The 22,754-nt window shown below is 45.1% G+C and overlaps 1 protein-coding gene across 8 annotated transcripts in view; it reads left to right on the forward strand.

The window, feature by feature from the left end:
* Positions 1–1,188: 1,188 nt before the first annotated feature.
* Positions 1,189–22,754, forward strand: part of mef2aa (myocyte enhancer factor 2aa) — an 80,347-nt gene continuing 58,781 nt past the window's right edge. For 5 of the 8 annotated variants that reach the window (XM_035525159.1, XM_035525161.1, XM_027003947.2 and 2 more), the window contains exons 1-2: positions 1,189–1,524; positions 8,320–8,465. The gene's annotated coding sequence lies outside the window, so the exon portion shown is untranslated. Of the gene's footprint in view, positions 1,530–3,982; positions 4,252–8,319; positions 8,466–22,754 lie in introns of those variants that run through there. The other 3 variants (XM_035525156.1, XM_035525158.1, XM_027003946.2) reach the window with 3 other exon arrangements.

Raw genomic sequence — 22,754 nt, forward strand, 5'->3', positions numbered from 1 at the left:
GACAGAGAGTGCCATGCCTCGGTGCCAGATCCACTTCTCATTTGGTTTCATATCCTCACCTTTATACTGTCTGCTATGGGCATGGTGGCATGCCAAAGGGGTGAGATGATCACTTCTTCATAAACTGCTGATTGCTGACAAGTTTGTGAACTGTCAGCATATTCGTCATTAGTTAATTTCTCAGTCAATTAGTTGATGTCAACAGTCCGTGTTTGGTCTATAGGTAACACTATATGGGAATCAAATGAGCTTTTCTAAATTAATTTGAGTCAAATCACTCTTTTTTTAAAATTAATAGTAAGTAACATATGAAAAAACCTCAGGTCAGGTTTAACATTTGGATTTGACTTTGGGTTTGATAGCCCATTCCACTGAAACAAGACAGTTGCTAAGACAGTTTGGGACCACAGTGGCCTACAAAAGGCATTCTGGGAGTTGGAGCTAGTTCCTCTAATTAGGAAAAAGATAATGATGCATGATGCAAGAATTTGCAGTCAAAACTGTGACCTTCAATTCATGCAAGTCTGTCAGGGCCTGTCATTCATGAACAGAAGATGCCCTGCTCTTTTAGGGTTTGCACATTGAATCTTACCTGACTTTTGGAGTTTGTTGTGCAATGGTCATTGTACAATCCTTTTTTAATTGGTGGCATAGTAGTCCTGTAGTCTGGAGCTATTTGCGGTCTGGTACAATGTTGAAAATGTCAGCTGTCTCCGATCAGAGTGCAATCTATAAAACCCGTGAAGTTTTGGGGATCTTTTTGCTCCATCAATACAAAATTATGCAATTTCATGGTAAAAATACAAAAAAACTATATTAATTTATTGTTTTATATATGTATATTTTAGTTTCACATATAGTGTGCACTTCAACTGCAGCTGACATGATGAAATAGGTGATATTGAACATAACAGAAAAAAAAAATTGCTTTGTAATGACAACCAAGACTTCTGATCCTTCTTAGTTCTGCACTAACAATCTTTCTCATGCGAAGATGTTTCCCCTCAACTGGGTCAATTTCCCACTTATATTTATAAACACAACACAAAACAAAAGCTCACCCAGCACCCTGGCTGTGTGTGAGTGACAGCTGCGCCTGGTCCCAGCATTCCCCTGAGCCAAGCCCTGTCACACACACGCATGCCCAGAGAGTGTGCGTCCATCTGGGAACATACCCTTCAAACTGCTGTCGCCAGGCTCCCACCCAGCAGACACGGCCGGAGACAAGAGAAGGCAGAGAGTGTGAAGGAAAAGCCTCACCGGGGCGAGAAGGAAGTCGTCCAAAGCCAGCTGGTCTGGCTTTGAGGAAAGCGAGAGAAAGGACGAGAGAGAGAGAGCGAGAGAGAGCGAGAGAGAGCGAGAGAGAGAGAGAGAGAGAGAGAGAGAGAGAGAGGGGAGTTAAAAGTAAAGAAAGTTTCCATGTGACGAAGGAAAGCGTAACCTACGTGAAGCGAGGAGAGAAGCATCCGAGGCGGAGCCATCACAGCGGGTTCTGTGAGGGCATCAGCAGCACAACAGATCCAGGTGAGGTAGGGGCTGAGGGTGAGGGTCAAGGTTCACTCAAATGGGCACTCGTGATTTCAGTGACCCATGCAAAAATAGGTTCATTTGTTGTATGCAGATACACAAAGGTAAATCGTCATGCCTGCATTGCTGGTCATATTTTTTTTATTTTAATTTTAAGTCAAACTTCCTCATTCATCTGGACTAATTTGGCATTAGTGCAGTGTTCTTGCACCCTTTTGGTATCATATAATTTTGAAATGCTGGACTATAATATGCTGTATATAATAATAATAATAATAATAATATTAGCAACAACAAAAACAATTAATAATACATGTGACTCATATATAAATGTTTGAGCACCACTGAATATTCAATAATCATGCAATGACAATATAGCCACATGCTGTGGACCTCATATATTGGCAATTCAAAATGAATGGAGTGGGTGCGCATGGCAAATACGTCTCTGCTTCTCTGCCACTCATCTCCGGCCCACAGGTGGTTGAGCTTTAGGGCGGCGGGTGAAATCGCTGGTGCCAGCGAGTGTTTGCTGAGTGGGTGATTATGTACCCAGCCCCCGATGGCATTATAGTACAGACAGTGCAGCTTCAAGAGGAAAAAATAAACCACAATAACATGCAAGAAGCATATAATGAGAGATTCCACTAATGTAAGCGGCAGTTTTCAGGAGTTTAATAGTCCAAACCCTGGCATGCCCGTCACACCAATGTAGCAAATCAATGCAGAATCTCTGCATTTGATTAACTTTTTGATTAATTTGATTAATTTTTGAAATCTGTTGTAAATAAATTTGGATCCTGCATAGGTTGGCGACCTATAGATATGATGTAGTGTAAAATGTTTTTTGAGATTTTTGAGCATTCTGCATTGTAAAATGCACTTATTTAAAACACTGGCCATTAATCACACAATTGAAAGTGATTTCCATGTGAATGTCATAGTTATGCATATGTCAATATTTTAAGTTTTAGGCTGTTAGTTCCCATATGATTGTCAAGTCATTAGAGTACAATAAATATTTTCTTCACACCCATCATGTATTGGTTATGAAAAATCTTTTTACCCATTTTATCACATCCAATACTTTTAAATTATCTTAGACACTTCACGTGTAATATTGGCAGGTGAGTTATTCTCAGTTGCAAAGTATAAAGTAGATGCAAACAACTCAAGTAGCATTTTATGAATGGAAAACAAAGGGAAGGAATTTGGTGGGCCAGTTCCAATTTTGGCACACATTATCCACTTTGTTCAGTTTACAACAGTGCATCACCCACACTCAGGATTCTGGCTTGATAAATCTACTTCTGTATTTTATATAGAAAGTTAACCACTTAGATGTTCGTGATCATGATTAAAATCCTTTTCATGACTTTGTGTGACATTTATGTAAAACTTAATTAGTTAAGTGTGCTCAGTTAGTTTAAAGAAATCTCTTAAACCATTCTGCAATTGCTCATATTTAAAAATAAAACAACAACAACAACAAAACATCCAAAACAAAACAAAACATTTAAAATAAAGGCATTGACCTAACGTGTAAACTGTGTCGTCCAGTGTTATGCATCACACCAAATTCCACTCATATTTGCAGTGTAATCATCAGCACCATGCAGGGTGGGACTGACCGTGGCAAGATGTAGTCATCTTTCCGATGAAACGACGCTAAGTGCCCTTGCGCAACAGAATAAACACCATCATTTACGCGTGATTACGTGATAACCACAAACTCTCAAAATGTCTCTCAAAATGCAAAATGAGTGGCTTACGTTTCCAAATAGCATTACTTTATTTATTTAGATGCGATGGAATTTTTGATGCGATGTAATTTTTACCATGAGTGCAAAAAAAAAGCGTAAGATTTATTTGAAAATGCAGGTTGGTGTTCCTTTAAATCCCGGTAAAAACAACTTCTGTCGTTCAGTGCCACACCTCTTCCTCAGAGCCTGCACCTACACGTGACCGGGCCACATGCGCCGTAAACGCGGACCGTGTGATTGGTCACTGCCCGAACCGCTGAAGAAGCCTATTGGCTGAAACCAGTGTCACTTTAAAAGAGCCGGTCCTATTGATGCCGTTGTCTTACAGGAATGACGTCAATCGTATCTAAGGCTGCGCACCCTTACAACTATGATAAATATTGAAGTGTTCATCTGACACGGTCCACAACAAACAACCACAGTCGTGTTCGTAACACTCAGTCACTGGATGGTTTCCGTTATTTCTGTGAGCACACCCTGGTTGGTTAACACTGCGAGTTGCACAAATAATGATATGCACCATGCTTTCTGCACTTTGAGCAGTACAAACATCTCTTTTAGATACGGATCCGTTTCCTGCGTTAAACCCCGCCAAGCCCCAAAACTTTCCTTTTTTTTCCCCTTTTCGTGCCGCCTTAGTCTGTGAGTCTCAGAAAGCCTCGCGAACAAACCAACTTTACGCGTGCGAGCGCTTGTTTGTAAGAGGACGCACCAAGTTTCCATATGCGCTGTTATTAAAGGAGAGGAGGAGGAGGAGGAGGAGGACGCAGCTCGTCTGCTCCTCGTCAGCCTCGGGGAGGAGCCTCTCCTTTGACAAGAGACGGGCTCTTCGGAGTTTGGCAGCTCCCGAAAATAGAAGCGCGCGTGTCAACGTGCCCGAAAATACGTTTGTGTGCCACCGTGTCCGCAGGAGCCACTGGCACACAGTGTCTATATACAGCGGGGGACCGTGGAGGAGAAGGTGAGTCGCAGAAATAGCAGCGATGTCGCACAGCTAAGAGTGACTTGGTGGGAGAGAGAGAGAGAGAGAGAGAGAAAGCGCAGGAGGGAGTCGCGGAGTGCGCGAATTAAACGCGCACAGCTCACTTCGTGCAACGTTGAGACCGGGACGTTTTTGGCATGTGTCTGGCAGTAGTTTTGGGAGAGGATAGGAATGTTTTCCTGAGCGTTTATCAACTTTCAAACGGGGATTTTTTTCCTGGTCGTAATGCGCTGGCCGTGAGCGGGTTTTTTTTTTCTTTTTTTTTTTCTTTTTTTTTTTTTTTTGTAGTGGAGCGGACGTACGCGTTTTAGTGTTATCGCTTACATTTCTATTTTTTAGAGCTACATTAAAACGTACAGCTGTCTACTTATGGACTTTGTTGTTTATCTGTGCGTCGTGGTAATTTCATGTATTTGAACTATATATAACAGAAGAGGACGTCTCAGACAGAAAGCGAGAATAGGGTTCGTTCTAATATAATGACTTGTTTTTTAAGATTTTATATAAGGTAGAGAACAGACTTGCGTTGCGACTGCATAAATGGGACAAGTGCATGTTCTCCATTCGGACATTTGGGAACAAAACTTGAACTTCAGGAACCGTTGGCACGAAAGCGCATGACGCACGGGGCCTATGCTACTGTCTTAAGCTTCATGGAAATATTTTATTGTGTTCAGTTCCATTTTATAGAACAGCTGTTTTTTTATTAGCCTACTAGGTTAGTCCGAAGGTGTGTGTGTGTGTGTGTGTGTGTGTGTGTGGGGGGGGGGGGGGGGGGTTGAGTGTCATAATCTTTCAGAAATTTCGGATCCGTTTGATCGTTATATCACACGCAGTAGACATTTCTTTATATCCTGTGCAAAGTTATGTATGTATCGTTATCTCAAAGTGTTCTGTATTAAAAATGACATAACATGGGTTCAAGGTTAGTTCTTGGAGTTCTCCGGCTGCTGGTTTGCCTTTTTGTGTCCTCCGGAGATGTGACACCACTTCTGCACATAGTGTCACATCGGTGTACAGTGCGCCTGCTTTACTGGAACACTACATCCAGTGTGTGCTTGCGAACCATCTAGTGTCTCTAGAGAGCAGTATTAATTGATGCCATCAATTGCACTGTAATAACAAGTTAATTTCCAATTTGATTGAATGTTATTCATAATGTCAGTCTGACTTGTTAAATATTAGATCTGCCTCTTATTTAGAGCGCCTCTGACATATCCGCAAGGTTACTGCTACAACACACTTATTCGGTTTAAGTAATTTCAAAGGCATGGTTTATAGAGTAAGTGCGAATATCATTACCTATTTACAGGGAAAATATAGCGACGAGTAGGATTCGTCTTGAATCATGCAGGCCCTGTCATACAGTGAATAAAAATGTTTGTCTTGTTAATGGTGCCTCATATAGTTATAGAGTCCTTATGTGTGTAAACTATCAAACCTGATTGATAAGCTGCTATTACTATAAACTGACAACTAGATACTTAATTTGTCTGCAGTAAAATAAAAAGAGTTGTATGATTTTTTTAAATTTTGGTTTTAAGTGAGAAGACAAATAGGTAATGTGGTAACAGTGATATTTCTGTGTAAATTTGAAAATATACATAATATTCTTATTTTGTGCTTACACTTACTGATAACATAGACTTGAGTATAAACATGAGTATTTCATATGTATCTAGTCATGTAGTGTAAAGGAATCTTATTTAAAACAGGCAGCTGACTTTGCAGTGGGTACATCCCATCTGAAATGCTTAATTACCTACTGGCAATGGACATGTTTATCATAAGTAATTATGTCTATGAATGCATAGATGATTCCAAAATACCCTATAATTTACCTATGAAGGGTGTAACCACCTTATAACTTATTCAAACCTTGACAAACTGAATTATATTTTGACCTTGTGATTAAAATATTTATCCACAATACTGTATCCACTACAACATAAAATCTTTACAATACCTTACATTTTCTATCTATCTATCTATCTATCTATCTATCTATCTATCTATCTATCTATCTATCTATCTATCTATCTATCTATCTATCTATCTATCTATCTATCTATGTGTGGTATAACGAAATGTCTGCAGTGTTATTGTGCTGTGGAGAGAAAAGGACTGCTTGTGACTATGGTAGTAATTACATGAATCAGGCAATTGGCTAATGCTTCATGGTCATAAAAATGACCTTAGGAGCAGTGTCTGTCCATCACACTGACCATTTACCTTTAAAGAGGCTCGCCTTTCTCTGGCCGCAGACGCAGAATCTTTCAGCTTCTCAAAAAGAAGGGATAGTAGATTGTGTATCAGTTTGTTTTGCAAGATTTGGCCTGAAATGAATGGTGGATAAAAGCTCTTGAACACGAGGGCTTGTTCCAGATTAGGGCTGGAGTGGAAGCTCTGGAGCCGGTCAAAGCAGAACACACAATAGTAAACAAGCAGCAAGGAGGAATGTTATCCAGCAGGAATCAAACATCACCGTTTCACACGCACATGGTCAGCAGCCCGTAAATGACATGTCTTCGTTCGAAGTCTAAGTTGTGCTGATCATAATGGCAAATTATGAAATTTGATGTTAATTTTTAAATTATTCAATCTTTTTTCTTGGGTCACTTCTTTATTGTATACTTTATTTTATCAATGTTGACGAAAACATTGAGGGTATAGTGAAGAAAACATTTAGTAACATTAATAACTTACAACGTGCAAACTTTCTTTGAGTGTGAATGCAACATCAACCATCTCAACCAGTAGTTTTCATTACATATTTGGCCTGAAACCATGATGCAAACATACTTTTCTCATTCATTTTTCCTGCTGTCATTATCGAAACCCTGTGTCATGAATCATGATAAAATACAAAATCAAATGTCTGCAGTTAGGAGATAATGACATGTGCGGGACGTTATGTCATAAAAACATCCTCGAAGGAGGTCGAGAACATGATCACCTTCCTTTTTGCCAAAAAACAAGACCTGTGTATAGAGCTACAAAAGACACTTTACATTCCTGTTCACCCCACTCACCCTGGGAGGTATTCCTGGCTCCGTTGCTAATGGAAATCGCACCCGTTTTTGGGATAACCAGAGTCTTGGCACGGACAGAAAGGCCTCTTTGTGTATATTTTTATTGAGTATCTATTTATGGTCACTGCCCGTCGTGGCTTTCGCTATTTTTTTGTTCACCTCCCATCGACTGGGTTTACATTACGTCCATGATAAGTTAATAGTAACTGTTGATGTGGTGTGGCTGGCTCCTCCCCCATCCTTCACCGATGACTTACTCCAGCTGAAGTAATAACGTAGGCTTCGACGCCTGTGAACGTTATCGTGTGATTTAAAATGTTTTTTGCTGCTGACATGCGCAGAACCGACGAGGTGTGTAGTGGTGTTCAGCGTGTGCAGTGCCGTCTGACAGTGGATGGTTTGTAAGTGCCATTTGCGCCTCCACAGTCCTAACTTACCTCACAGAATGGAAACTTGGTAACCACATTCTTCCTCCATAATCTCACTTATGACATATAACAATTGATCAAAAAGTAGATTACAGTTGGTAAAGCACTCTAAAAAAAAACCCTTTAATATACAAACAGTCGTCTCTAGGGACACTTGGGAAAATGCTGGTGACATCACTATTTACATCCTGTTTTATGGTGTTTGAATGTATTCTCTTGTCAATCTGTCTGTCTGCATGGAAGAAAGTTAGCAGCACAGAAGAGGTTAGAACTCCAGAGGTGGTGATTGGTGTAGCAGGGCAGGGTGGGCGTGTATGTGGGGGAGTGTGTGTGTGTGTGGGGGGGGGGGGGTTGAAAGTCTCCCACCATGCTCTTCACAGCACTCTCCCATCTAACAGTCTGCTCTCAGCTCCTTCCAGGAGAGAGAGAGAGAGAGAGAGAGAGAGAGAGAGAGAGAGACTGGAGTGTGTGGGCGAGTCTGATCTGCAATTAACGCTGGCTGTCAGAAGGAGAAGGCTGGCGTTTACACCGTTACTTCTGAAGCACTGAGCGCAACACTTTCCTCTCCCCCCCCACCCCCCTCCCAGAAAAATCTCTTTCCCAAGGAGGAGAAAGCAGCAGGAAGCTTGCGACGGGAGCTCCGAGCAAGAAAGGGAAGGCAGAGCAAGCACAGGAGCCGAACTGGATATTCCGGGGCCATAACGGAGGTGGTTATCAGCGCTTTGATCGCCGGGTGAGCAGTGCTTTAGATTTTCTCTCTCTCCGTCTGTCCGTAACACACTCCTGCGTGGCTGTTTCCAGACTGCCCAACAGACGCAAGTTCCTCAGGGCTGCCGCTTTGCTCCGAGCTCTGACTGCCCTGAGCCAGGCGTGATATAATAGCGAGAAGTGAGTGGCGTTCCGTTGAGCATGGCTGAAAAGCAGTGTCAGTGTCAGTATTGGGCCCTGTCTTGCGACCCGGTACCGGCCTGGAATAGTTGACAGGGGCGCAGCCCGCCTTGTTCACACGCTTCTTTCAGCTTCACGCAGACGTCACAGTTCTCTAGGCACTTGTGTGTGTGTGTGTGTGTGTGCGTGTGTGTGTGTGTGTGTGTGTGTGTGTGTGTGTGTGTGTGTGTGTGTGTGTGTGTGTGTGTGTGTGTGTGCGCGCAGCACCCTTCTCTCGAGGGTCTCATTTGCGTCAGCTGCCACTGGCGAAGGATGCGTTGTTTGATCACAAGGTTAGCTGCAGATGCACTTCAGCAGATATGGGCATTTCACAAAGAAGTCTATATTATTTCTGTGAACTGAGTTTTAGTGGCAGTTATTACAGCCAAATGACGTGCACTTATATTTGAAAAGCCTTTTAGAGAAATCGTCTATAGGAAACTGCAATGCTTTACAAGCCATAAGCAAAGCACATAATAATGCATTTTATTTTGAAATAATTATTGCGAAATTACTGCCTGACTATATGTTGACTGGCTTATGATATTAACTTGTTAAATCATAGTCGAACTTAAATAATTTGTTAAGAAGCTTCCATTTGAGTTTTTCTTCACTTTTAACTGAAGATCGACAGATAAAAATTGTGGAGTTGATCTGATGACACCTAAACAAACACTTCAAAGCCATTACCTCCAGAAGTCTGGACCGGGAAATGGACTGATTCCATGCTCATACACCCCTGCACAGGGCCTGTTCTTTTTTTGGAGTAAAGTGTGAAGGCACTTTGGCAATTGTGCTCCAAATATTTCCCAGATCAGCTGTAAGGAATGTGCAACACTTCTGTCCCATGTCCATGAAACTCAGGGTAGGTTTTCTTATTGTTTCAACACCTCACTCTCTCACTTTCTCACTCTCTCTCTGCCTGTAACACACGCGCATGCTCAGGGCTGATATGATTGTTTACTGGAGCCCCATCACTGAGCTGGAGATTCCAGCGTTCTCCCGTGAGACCTGGAGGCTGGATGCAGAATCTTGAACCCAGTAGATAATGTTTCACCCATAGTTTTTCTTCTGTGGGCAACACACACTTTTTTCCCCTCCAGGAAACATCTCCAAGGGTCTTTTAGTGAATAGCAAGATATTGTAAGTGAAGTACATCTATGGGCAAAATGGGCAGGCTTATGAATATGCATGGCTCCCACATGCATATATTTGGGTGATTTACCCACTGTCGACCTTCCTCTCTATTATCTGTGGGGTTGGATGGGTTTGCTAAACCAGCGGAATGTACGGTGTCCCAGCGGGGTCACCCAGCAATCAGCCCCGAGCGTCTCCAAAACCAGAAACCTCTGGCTGCTTCCCGTCCCGCTGCTTCGGCTCCTCGTTGTATGTTTGATGCTAAATAGGTTACCCCAGGATACGAGAAACATGCCAGGCAAACAGAGAGATCATCGCTTAAGACGTGTATCAAAATATTAGCTCCTCGTCACCCCTCCCCCTCCTTCCTACACACAAACCTCGGCCTGTTACAGCCTGTAAATAGGTTTCCCTGACACTTGCCAAATAAAACCATCTATCAGGTTCTTAGGCTGCACAGTTTTAACTTTATTAGGTAGGCCCTTAATATGTAGAGATGATGACTTTCAAATCCATTGGCCAGTGGATTAGCAAGCAACTTTGGCACGGGTCCCTGCGCCACATGGGCTTTATAAATACTGCTCACTTTCTGACATGCGGATGAGGTTTCAGAGTGAATATTTATCAAATCAAATTTAAACACTTATAGCCAGTGTTCTTAGTTTTTCTGTTTTTTTTTTTTTTTGGAAGTCTGCAAATCTGTGAGGCGCAAAGCTCTAATTAAAAAAGAGAGGGTCTTTCAGGGCGTAATTATCTGGCTAGGCACTTGTCAGCTGGATGTATTTCTGTTGCTCCCTTTTTCTTACCTGGAAAGGCCTTTTGGAAGGTCATGCATCGATAATCATCTATCTTATTAGGAGCGGAGTTTGGAAACACTTGCCGGAGCAAGTAGAGAGCACTGGGTTAACCCACAGGCCAACTCAAATACTTTTAAAACTAGCTGTGGCTACTCCAGACACAGATTAAACAACATTTTGAACTAAATCTTTGGAGATTGTGAACTTTTGACCTTAGAATATATGTAAACATTCCGGAGAATACTGTTGTGTTATATTGATTTTTTTTGGTTTGACTCAAAATTGTCTCTAAGGGTTTCTGATATGTAAATATTTCACATTATTAGTGAATATTGCAGGGTTGATAAGTTTAATAAAATCCATGCAGTCATACATGCAGAACCATTATGTCAACTGTCCAATTAAGAGATGGCTCATATTGTAAGTGTCCAAGGCATGGAGAATTTTACTATAGGAAAGAACACAAAGTTTCCAGAGTATTAAAGAACCCACGTCTGAGCTGGTGATCACATGTTTATGACCTTACCCAGTTTTTGTGGATCATAAAACAGTTTCATTACATTTCATTTGTCTTTTAACACAGACGTCTTTGACGTTGCCCAAACCTCGTTTGTTCTGGGTGGCTTCCATGCTGTGCTCGACTCCCTTCCACACTTCCTGCTAAACACGGCCGCACTCACGCGTGCACTCCGAAAGAGTGACCCTGAATCCCCACGCCTCGGCATCTGTGGGAGCAGCTGACATTTATGACCTCGGAGGCCCCCGCCGACCTTTCACCCTCCGTGCCCCACTCAGCACACGTGCAACCGGCTCCTCCCCTCACGGGAGACCTCCTTTGTCCCACCCACCACCAGTCAGCTCAGCCCGTCATGTCTGGCCTTGTCAGAGGAGCAAGCGAGAGGCCTGTACTCAGCCTTAGAGCCAGAGCAGCAGACCAAATCTGCTGCTAATCTTTTTTCCACCCCAATCGATCCTCCTCCTCTTCCTCCTCTTCCTCCTCCTCCTCCTCTCCACTGCCTCACGCCTACAAGGTGTTGCCCACTTGATTGAAAGAGCGTGGTTGCGGCGGAAAGACCGCCCCGCTCTCAGCCCCAAGAGGACAGAAACGAAAACGCGGGGGAGTCCAGGGCCCTGTCCCAGGGTGCAGCCTGATTGGCTGGAGAGCCAGGCCTTTTTTTGCACGTGGCACTACATGGCTTTAGCCTGCACTCCTGACGCCGAGGCAGCCCATGCTGCCGTAAGCACTTCCAGCAGTTTCATCTTTATGTTAACATAAGCTGTGAGCGGGAGTTTTACGTCTGTGATCTGCTGTGTTGTCATCGTTGCACCCAGTCTAATTGGAACAAAACTGCAGTTTCATCTCATTTTATTGTGATTGGAAGCTTTGATGGAGACCACCTTTGATATTTCAGTCAGAGAAATATCTCTGGGACTGTGAGCCGCTCCTGTTAGATAACCCCCCGTCAGATTTAGATTTATTGTGTTGATCCAGAAGGCAGATCCGTCTCATATCTTCTGGTTTCTTGGGGCGTCTCATTGGATCAGCACTCCAGCCACTATCTACAGAAGCGTCTCCCTGTCTCTTTCCACAGCAGGCTTTGCTGGAGTGGGTAGTTGTTCGTCCAGCTTCCTGTCACTGAGCAGTACATCTGTTCATGGTAAATGTGAAATACGCAAAGGTTTAATAACTTTGGCAGAAATCACTCGGCATGCCAGCAAGATTCATACATCCTCTTCTGCCTAATGTCGTTGTGCCCTAACAATTTTTAAATCTCATCTAAAAAGTATTTTTAAAATCTCAGTGAGTGGCAGAGCTGGGAGGAAAAAAATGATTCTCAGATGCCTTGTGACAATTGTGTATTGATGGGGTAATGATCCAATCTTCTTAGATGTTAAGCACCTTCAGAATCCTGCAAGTCTTAGTCACTTGTGTTTATCTATGGAACCTATGCACAGGCTCCATGGACACGTGTGTGTGTGTGTGTGTGTGTGTGTGTGTGTGTGTGTGTGTGTGTGTGTGTGTAATTAGCAGTGAAATACCTTTGTACATGGATACATGGAACCTCTGCATAGCTTACACAGCTAAACGTAAATGACCAAGAAATATACAACATTTTGATTACAGCAGATTATTAAGTGATGGAATACTGTTTTCTTAAAATACAATTTATTTGATCACTAAGCACTTTGTATGACTTTAATAACTTGTGGCCTCACTAGTTGACTCATTTACTTTAAGTTATCTTAATTGTTAATTTATTTACAAACTCAGTTTAAGTTAGTTGGATTGTTATCTTATTTACACACTCCCTCTTGATGTTAGCTGGCTGTTGTCTTATTTACACACTCACCCTGGATGTTAGCTGGATTGTTGTCTTATTTACACACTCACCCTGGATGTTAGCTGGATTGTTGTCTTATTTACACACTCACCCTGTATGTTAGCTGGATTGTTGTCTTATTTTCACACTCACCCTGGATGTTAGCTGGATTGCTGTCTTATTTTCACACTTACCCTGGATATTAGCTGGATTGTTGTCTTATTTTTACACTCACCCTGGATGTTAGTTCGATAGTAGTCTTATTTACACACTCACCCTGGATGCTAGCTGGATTGTTGTCTTATTTACACACTCACCCTGGATATTAGCTGGATTGTTGTCTTATTTTCACACTCACCCTGGATGTTAGTTCGATAGTAGTCTTATTTACACACTCACCCTGGATGTTAGCTGGATTGTTGTCTAATTTACACACTTACTGTGGATGTTAGTTGGATTGTTGTCTTATTTACACACTCACCCTGGATGTTAGCTGGATTGTTGTCTTATTTACACACTCACCCTGGATATTAGCTGGATTGTTGTCTTATTTTCACACTCACCCTGGATGTTAGCTGGATTGTTGTCTTATTTTCACACTCACCCTGGATGTTAGTTCGATAGTAGTCTTATTTACACACTCACCCTGGATGTTAGCTGGATTGTTGTCTAATTTACACACTCACCGTGGATGTTAGCTGGATTGTTGTCTTATTTACACACTCACCCTGGATGTTAGCTGGATTGTTGTCTAATTTACACACTCACCGTGGATGTTAGCTGGATTGTGGAAGGAAAGTTTAACAGACCACCATCGTTTGCTTCCAACTAACAATAACCTAACTGTGTGCTTAATAATTGTTTATTAATTGCTTAAAAATGTAGTTTTCAGAGAGAATGATTTTATTATCATATTGATGCAATCAAATGAAATGGAATGTAAAGCTGTCTAAAGAGTCCCACCTTTCCGAGTGAGGGGATAAAGGCAAAGTGTCCTGAATTTCAGGCTGTTATCACATTTGGTGGAACTGAAAGTGTTGGCCCGGCTCTCCCGCCGAGCTGAGGGGCCACGGGCTGGTGCAGGTGAACACCACGGACACGTCCTCAACACAAACAAACAAACAGCTCTAATCTAAGAGCGTACAAAACGGTGGAAAGTGCCTCACTACTCTTGGGTCATATCATGCAATCAGTCGCAATAGCTGTTTGGCAGGAAGTGGGGCTTGTGAGGTGGTCTCCGGATAGCTTGTGACGGAGGCGGGGCAGACTGCACCTGTGTTCTGCAGCACTCCCCCACCTGCACGCATCTCCCGTTACCCCTGCGCTGGTGGGGGCTGCCACATTAGTTTCAAACCGCAGCTGCATGTTGTGCCACATGTCGCGGCGCATATCCGAGCTGAACACTGCGAAACTCGCACCTCGCGTGATCGTAAAGAGTGCCACGCGCGTGTCTGCTCACGTGGCTGGTCGGAATCATTTGGTAAGAATCGGAACCTGGAAAGGCCTTCCTGGAAACACCTTTTTTTTTGTGTTGTGCATAGCCAAGTTTTCTATTTTGTGCATAGATCTTGTTTTGGGTCACCAGTCACGCATGCAGTGCGGTGGTGTGGTGCTTGCTGAAGGCATTGTACAAATTCAAAGAGAAAGAGAAATGCAGACACTTGTTAGATGGCGACTAGTTAGTTTTCTATAGAAACTAACGCAACTTGTTTGACTTACGAGGCTGAGCAAAGCAGGCCTCCTGAGCGCAGGGTGAGATCTTATCAGATGATAGTCGTTCTCTCCCTGACCGTGCTGGTGAGCTCTGCAGACGTTGCTCAATTGCAGGCTGACGTCACCCAGAGCTGAAAGCATGTTTGGCACTTTGGGAACAAAGGCTGAGACATCCAGCGGGACTGGGCGTGCTCCTGCCGTTAAACTTCACGGCCCGACGGAGTCTCGCTCTCCTGCTCCGTCCGCGAACGTGCCACCGTGCCTCGGCCGAAGTCCGTCCGGAACTCGGATGCACCGCAGTTAGGCCTGAAGGCACTTTTTTCTTTCCCAAATGTCACAGGTTAACAGACACATGTGTTCAGCGGTAGCATTATTAATTAGATATCTGCGCCTTAATAATAAATGGGACGTAATCTTTCACAGTCCCATTTGTTACAATAGTTACGGCAAAATGAACAAAAGCACAAAGGGATGGTTTCTTCTCCAGCCTGGTTTAAATGGTGCAGAACGTAGCCTCTAACGCCGTAGGAAGTGTGGAGACCTCCAGCAGCTGCTGTGGCCTGTGGGGAGCAGGAAGAGGGGCCGGCGTCCGTGCTTCTCCCGCAGTTCCGGCCCCCGTCGAGGGGGATGTGGTGCTTCCCACTGTACTTTAAAGACGAAGAAAGGAAGTGATCTAAGATGTGGTGGACTTCACCTCCTGGGCAGGGGGAAGAGAGAACAACCCACGCTGAGCGCTGACTCCACAGTCCCGAACACACAGGAACGGCTCCAATGTTTCCGGCCGGGTCCGGCTACCTTCTAAACCTTGTAACGGGGCTGTTCGCGTTGCCTAGAGTCCAGTGTCTTTGAGCCTCTTCAAGGAAAAATGCAGGAAGATGAACAAATGCACATTAATTCATTTTTCAGGGGTGCATGTTTTGAGTTTATACACGTCTCATGTACACAAAGCACGTAAATGCTGTTTAGGATATAAGATGCAAAATGACGGTGTTCTGGAGAAGGCTGTTGCTCCCTAACCCCAAACACAGGGGTAAAGACTACATGTCACAGACACTATGTCACTTTTGACTGCTGGGCAGTTGATTGACCCTAATCCCCGCAATTTGCCAAGATATAGCTCCTGTAATGTGTGACCTCGTCGGTCTGTCAGGGCCTCGAGCACGCTCTCTCTCTTCCACGGTCTGCAGTGCGCCGATAGTGGGATGTGCATGAGAAGGCTGGCATGAAGGAGGGCTTTTATCTTAGCTGTGGTGAAAGAGGAAATGCCTCCTAATTCACATGAACGCAGCAATGTTTTGTTCCTGACTGGCTAGTCCCGCTCCAGCTCAGCCTTCTTCCGGTCCGTGCCATGCCGTCCTCTGCGGATTCTGGTCTCCAAGAAGAGGCAGTGTGTTTCCTCTCATTAAAGGCCCCCGATCCTATTAGGTTTCCCTGCGCCGTAGCCCGAGCATCGACTCTGGCCCCATTGAGCGCAGTCGAGCGCTCGGAAGGGTCATCCGCGGCCGTGCGTCGATAGGCCACCGCAAGCCCTCCCCGCCGGCACAGCGCGCTTGACCTCTGCCCTGTAAGGACAACAGCGAGAAGCAGGGCAGGGATCGGTTTCACGGACGTGACATCGGCCTCCCTGTAGCCTCCACAGGCACCGATCACTTTCCAGCCAGGAAAACCATGATGCCACTCCCACTGGGGGAAGAGAAAAGAACAATTACACAACCCGAGCGCGCTGCAGACTTCAGCGGCGACGCGCCTGCTCAACAGAGGTGTTTAGCCGTGCGCTGCAAGGAAAAGGAGTGTAAAAATGCAGGCAGTGGATGTGAAGAAAGCTATTTAAAACTAGTCATCAGGATCGCGGGACTATCTCAGGATCAGCTACGCCTCTGTGAGCAAGTTCTGCAAGTGTATTCCTCAGCCCCCCCCCAACTGCTCTCTCTCCTTTCTGCTCTGTCTCTCTTTCTTACTCTCTCTCCCTCCCTCCCTCTCTCTCTCTCTCTCTCTCTCTCTCTCTCTCTCTCCGGATGAAACAGTGTTCGGGTGTGTTTCTGTGGGTGGTGGGGGCGGATGACTGTATCTCAGCTGTTCTCTGGCCATACTTGGCCTGGGCTGCTCTCGCTCCCTCCCTGCCCCTGCCTGTCTCCATCTCTCTGTCTCTCCCTTGCTGTCTCTTTCTTTCCCTGTCTTTCGCTCTCCACCTCCCTGATTCTCTTTCTCTCTCTCTCTCTCTCTCTCTCTCTCTCGCGCTCTCCCTCTTCATGGGTCCTTATCTACCACTCCAAATGGCCTTCAGGAGCTCCCAGTGCCATGCCTTTGGAAGATGGAGGACATCGTGTTCGTTGCATTCAGTGTGTTTTTGGTCTGACTAGCTGTTATTCGGATATGTTGGGGCCAAGGAGACCAAATAATGAACTCCACACTGCAGAATGTCATCTCTGCGCTAAAAGATCCTCCCACCAGTTGCTTTATTGGAAACACGTACTTGGCATGCAGCGGGTGCACTCACTCTCCTCGTTATTAGGTGCATCCTAGCATACAGGCCTCGAATTGCGGACCGCAACCCGTTTCTCTGCACAGTTCGTCAGCTATCCTCTTCCATCTTCATCACTGGTCTGACCACAGAACCACTGTGGGTCTCAGCACAGCGGTGACACCAACGTTGTAGTGGGTGTTAGGCTGGGATGAGTGTGTGAGGGTTTGACACGTTTGTTCTGCTGCTGGGTTCAGAGTGGTCTGCCAACCAAAAACATCTACACAGCAGCAGTCAGAATCTGACCACCCATAAAGACAAAAACACAACTTCTGCATGGCAACAGAAGGGCTGCATGAAGATGTTTCTAATAACAAATGCTCAGTGGCATATAAATGTAGATGTTTATTTGGACAATGGCAGCACCTTGGAGCCTGTAACGAGCCAGTAACGAGCCAGTAACGAGCCTGTAACGAGCCTGTAACAAGCCTGTAACGAGCCAGTAACGAGCCTGTAACGAGCCCAAAGGAGTGGCTGGGGTTCTTTTTTGGCCTGAGAAAATTGCAGGGTAAAGGGCAGTTGTGTTTTTGTTCAACTGCCCCAGCCGGACCCAGGGGTGTGTGGCTTGGGCTGCTGTTATGTCATTTTGAATATTATGGGTAAAAAAAAAAAGATGACAAATGTTGTTTTTAAATTCTTATTTTGTATTTTTTTTTTTTTTTTTTTTGGTCCAAGTAGAAAATATTCACCTGTTTCATTTGTGAACTAAATATTGTGGGGTTTTTTTTTCCTATCCAGTACACTGACTCTGTGCATCTGGTAAAAGATTATCAGTGCTTCTATAAAAAAAAATCTCATTAGTTCACAACCTTCACCCGTTTGTGAGTCATAGGCACACACACTGCCTGGGTTGCATAAAGCTTTTATATAATGTAGCATTGTGGAACATGCCACTATGAAGATGATCGAAATGTCATAGGGGAAGAAGACAGTATCAAATATTTATTCTAAGCCATTTGGAACTTCTTCCATAAAAAGTACTAACATATATGTGTGTGCTGTATGTACTCGGGAGGTATGGATCCTCATGCTTAGTTTGAACAGAGAGAATATATCTGTTCTCGGGCTGGAGTGCTGAAATGGAGATAGTGCTGTTAGAGATCTCCAGCATCTGCTGCACATGAGTAAGTCATCACGGTATGATTATATATATATATTTTTGTTTGTGTGTGCATGTGTGTTCATGCACAGAATCCCCGAGGACAGAGATCTCAGTTTGTCTGCACTGTTTCCTGTTTCGCAGCTGGGGATCTGGGAGTAGGGATCTGGGTGCTGGCACATGGGCAGCATCAAAAGACTGCCTGGCCACTTGACACAGCCCCCAGGCCGCCGCCGGGGGCTGGGGGCCGGGGGCCGGGGGCCGGGGCCTGTCTGTGGTGCTGTCTGCAGGGAGAGCTCTCTCTGGTGATCACACACTTTCTCTCCCAACCCCTCCGTGCTAAAGGTTCACCACGCAAAAAAGGGCCAGGGACATGTGCCATCACTTCACACAGCAAGTCCAGAAGAATGCTTTCACGCAGAATTTCAGTGATCGAATTGTGTGCGCATGTGTGTGCGTGTGTGCGTGTGTGTGTGTGTGTGTGTGTGTGTGTGTGTGTGAGTGAGAGCATGTGAGAGTGGGAGAAGAAATGATTCCTTTCAGTAAGACCTTCATTTAAAGTATAGCATTTCAATGATTTGCCTCAGGCAGGGAAGATTCACTTATTGACAAATTTCATAAAAGACCACAAAATTTCATAAAGGGCCATGCCTTTGAATCTCAGAGGCTGAGTTCCAAACATTCTCCTTATCACTCAGCATCTACCCATTGTGCGTGTTTTTTTTTTTTTTTTTTCATAACCGGCTATGTGTGTAGAAAAATAACAGAATGGACGTTTAAAACAACCTTAAAATGTTCATGCTATGGAATGGTCAACAAATATAGCAAGATCAGTGTTGAGACATAATGACTTTTGGAGGCGGAACTCTTCAGTTCTGTCACAGTTCTCACAGTTCTGTGTTTACAATGCAGCACCTGATGGAGTTGTTAAGGGGTGCTGTTGGTGGAGTTTAGCTGCAGCTCTGACGTGAAGATCTCACGTCATTCGCCAAGCCGGACTCCTCCAAACGAGGCCTAAGCCAAGTCTTTCTTTTATGTTTTTATTCATCGCACCGGACAACATTATTTTAGCTCCAGAATCACATCCCTCTGTGGACTAGTTCCAGTTTGTTTCAGCGTGGTTGAACTGTTTCACATGTGTGTAGGTTTACAGAGGCCTTTAAATAAACAGAAATATCTCACTGCATCATGTAGTGCCTTTTCTAAACACACCTTCTGTCACGGCACGCTCCCCTTGCCGCTGGTCACGTGGTACGGCCCGCCGCGCGCAGTGGGAGTCACTTTGTGTTGCTTGTAGCCACGCCCCCATGATGGCACACACCTGCACCTGGTTTAACGTGTGTCTGTGTGTATTTAAACCCCTGCATCAGTCTTTGGTCATTGTTCAGGTTGATGTGTATCCATGTTAACCGTATATGTTCGTGCCGCCTTGTTGATATCCACCATGGTTCGAGCTAGTTATAAGTATCCATGTTCACTGATTACATTATGTGTGAGTGCCACCATTGTCTGCGTTATATGTCATTAAACGTCTCTCTGCGTTGAAGGAGTCTGTGCGTCCTGCTCCGCGCCCTGCGGCACTCGGGTCGTTACACCTTCACATTAAACTGGTTCCAAATTGTTATTTTCTCCCTGATGGTGGACCAGAAAATCCCAAACGTGCTACAATTAGCATGGGCAAAAATTCCATCAGGAGGACGGCCTCACCACAAGAAATGGATCTAAATGTTTGGTGAGGGTCATCGCTTTATCCTTGAGAAACTGAGAATCCATTCATCGGCTCGGCTTGGAAACCTGACTGACGCAAATGGATCACTGGGAATAGGAGCGTCCCAACAGTAATTATGTTACAACGCCTGTACCGCACACGACCGAGGGTGGGGGAGCGATGAGCCACATCTCTTGTTCCACTGCAAGCCTTTATGTCCTTCCCTTATTGCCATACACACAGAACATATGGAGGCATACGCACATGTTTACACACACACACGCACGCACGAACACACGCACACACGCACACACACACACACACTTTTGGCTGTGACATGTACCATGCAGTAGCCATGCATGCTTCAAAAAGTTGCATTTGAAAATTCAGTCCCAGCTGTGGCATGTGTCTCGTGAGGGCCACATTCAGACAGTAAATACCCTGAAGATGTGTCTGTAGCCCTAGTCAGAAATCCCTCTTGTGAGTCTTCTTTTTTTTCAGCCCGCCAACATTTTAACCTGAGCCAAATAAAGTAAACAACACAGCCGAGCAAACCTCGACCGAGGCCACACTGTCTGCACACAGTCCTACCATGCAGCCTATCAGAGCATTTGATTTCAATGATTACATCCTCTTCCTTCTGAGGCCCAGAGCATGTTAGTATATTAGTGCTAGTCTATGCATGCCTCCTCTCACACACACACAAACAGCAGCCTGGTGTGGTGCAGGGTTGTGCAGGGTTGTGCAGTGTTGTGCAGGGTTGTGCAGGGTTATGCAGGGTTGTGTAGTGTTGTGCAGGGTTGTGCCGAGTTGTGCAGTGTTGTGCAGTGTTGTGCAGGGTTGTACAGGGTTATGCAGGGTTGTGTAGTATTGTGCAGTGTTGTGCAAGGTTGTGTATGGTTGTGCAGTATAGTGCAGAGTTGTCCAGTACTATGCATTGTTTGTGCATGGTTGTGCAGCATTGTGCAGTGCTTGTGCAGGTTGTGCAGGATGCAGTATTGTGCAGTGCTTGTGCAGAGTTGTGCAGTGTGGTGCATGGTTGTGCAGCATAGTGCAGTGCTTGTGCAGGGTTGTACAGTGCTTGCACAGGGTTGCGCAGTATTGTGCAGAGTTGTGCAGTGTGGTGCATGGTTGTGCAGTATCGTGCAGGGTTGTGCCATGTTGTGTAGGGTTGTGCAGTGTTGTGTAACGTTGTGTAGTATTGTGCAGGGTTGTGTAGGGTTATGCAGTGTTGTGCAGTGTTGTGTAGGGTTGTGCAGTATTTTGCAGGTTTGGAGCAGATGCTCCAGCCATGGTAACAGGAAAGATGGAAGTCCTGCAGGATGCAGGGAGCAGGAGCACTGCTGAACTTTCCTCCATGGCTTTTTGCACGCGGCCCCCGAGGCACCTCGTCTAGTCAAAGTCACCTTGTGGAGTTCTCCCTGCCTGCCTCGTGCCCTGGCTTGCCCGCGTGATTGATTGTAGCGATGTCTGTTGTGGAGCAGTCTTGCTCTCCGCCATTCTGTTGTATTCGATCTCTAATACCTGCTTCTAAAACATTCATGTTTTGAATGTTTATTTGTGAGACCATTAACGAGTTTTTCCTCTAGCTGATAATGTTAGTTAATCAGGACCATTTAACGTCTCGATTACACAAACCTTTTTAAACAAAAAATGAACAAATTAAGTCAATGCATTCAAGATTCCGTTGTCACATCATTTGAAAATGACAGAACTTGAAAAACGATGAAATAGATGAGATTTATTTCTGCTGATGTTTAGTTTAAGGCAGGCACCTTCGTTTCGGTGTCGTTCACTAAGGGCGCTCTCAGCTGATAGCTTTTCCCCTGCCTGTGCCGGAGTCTGTGCCTTATGTACGCGATCACCAGCCGTGCAGGCCTCGGAGAGCAGAGGGGCCTTCTCCGCTTGGGGGGCGGCGGACGTGGCGATGGCATTCCGTAGCTGATAAGTCGGAAGCGGACTGGCCCGGAAGCGATCAGCCTCGGAGTCGCAGTGTGGTCCGTGCGGATGGAGGGAGCTGGCAGGGATTAGCCTCTGGCTGTTGGCCTTTTCAGCAGTGGCAGTAGTCTGGCCAAACACACATGCACGTACGTGCTCACACTCGCACATGCGTGTGCACATATGCAAATACACTCACATGCGCGTGCGTGCACACACACACACACACGCACGCACGCACACACGCACGCACGCACACACACACACACACACACACACACACAGACACACACAGACACGCACGCACACACACACACACACACACACACACACACACACACACACACACACACACACACACACACACACACACACACACACACACAGGAAGGCTTGCACATGCACACAGATGACATGCACATGCATACCTTCTACCCACAAAACAGGATACACAAATTCACACTCTTGGCAGACCTGTGAGAGAGACTCTGAGCACTTGACAATAGCCTTGGCAGTGAAAAAGCCAGAGTGATCCTAGCTGTGAAACGGGCCAATCCACCACAGTGCTTTACCTCAGCTCAATAAATCATTATGTTTGTATGACATTAGACTGGTATGCAAATGGTGCTTTGGAATCTGTGTAAGACCGGGCGTAGCTGTCAGGGTGGTGCTACGGGTTCCTGACAATGAAAGGACCGGGCGCCGCGACACACCTGAGCGCTAACGTCAGGTAAGGACAGAAGCACTGCTACGCGGAACCAGAAGTTCGAGACAAATCTCGGATTTGCTCCTCAATAGACACATCCTGCTTTAGGGAGATATGCTGTCAGCTCCTATTTCTGTCCGTTTTGGAGAAGTGAA

This window comes from Electrophorus electricus, chromosome 4 (assembly GCF_013358815.1).
Source record: "Electrophorus electricus isolate fEleEle1 chromosome 4, fEleEle1.pri, whole genome shotgun sequence".
Classification (NCBI taxonomy): domain Eukaryota; kingdom Metazoa; phylum Chordata; class Actinopteri; order Gymnotiformes; family Gymnotidae; genus Electrophorus; species Electrophorus electricus.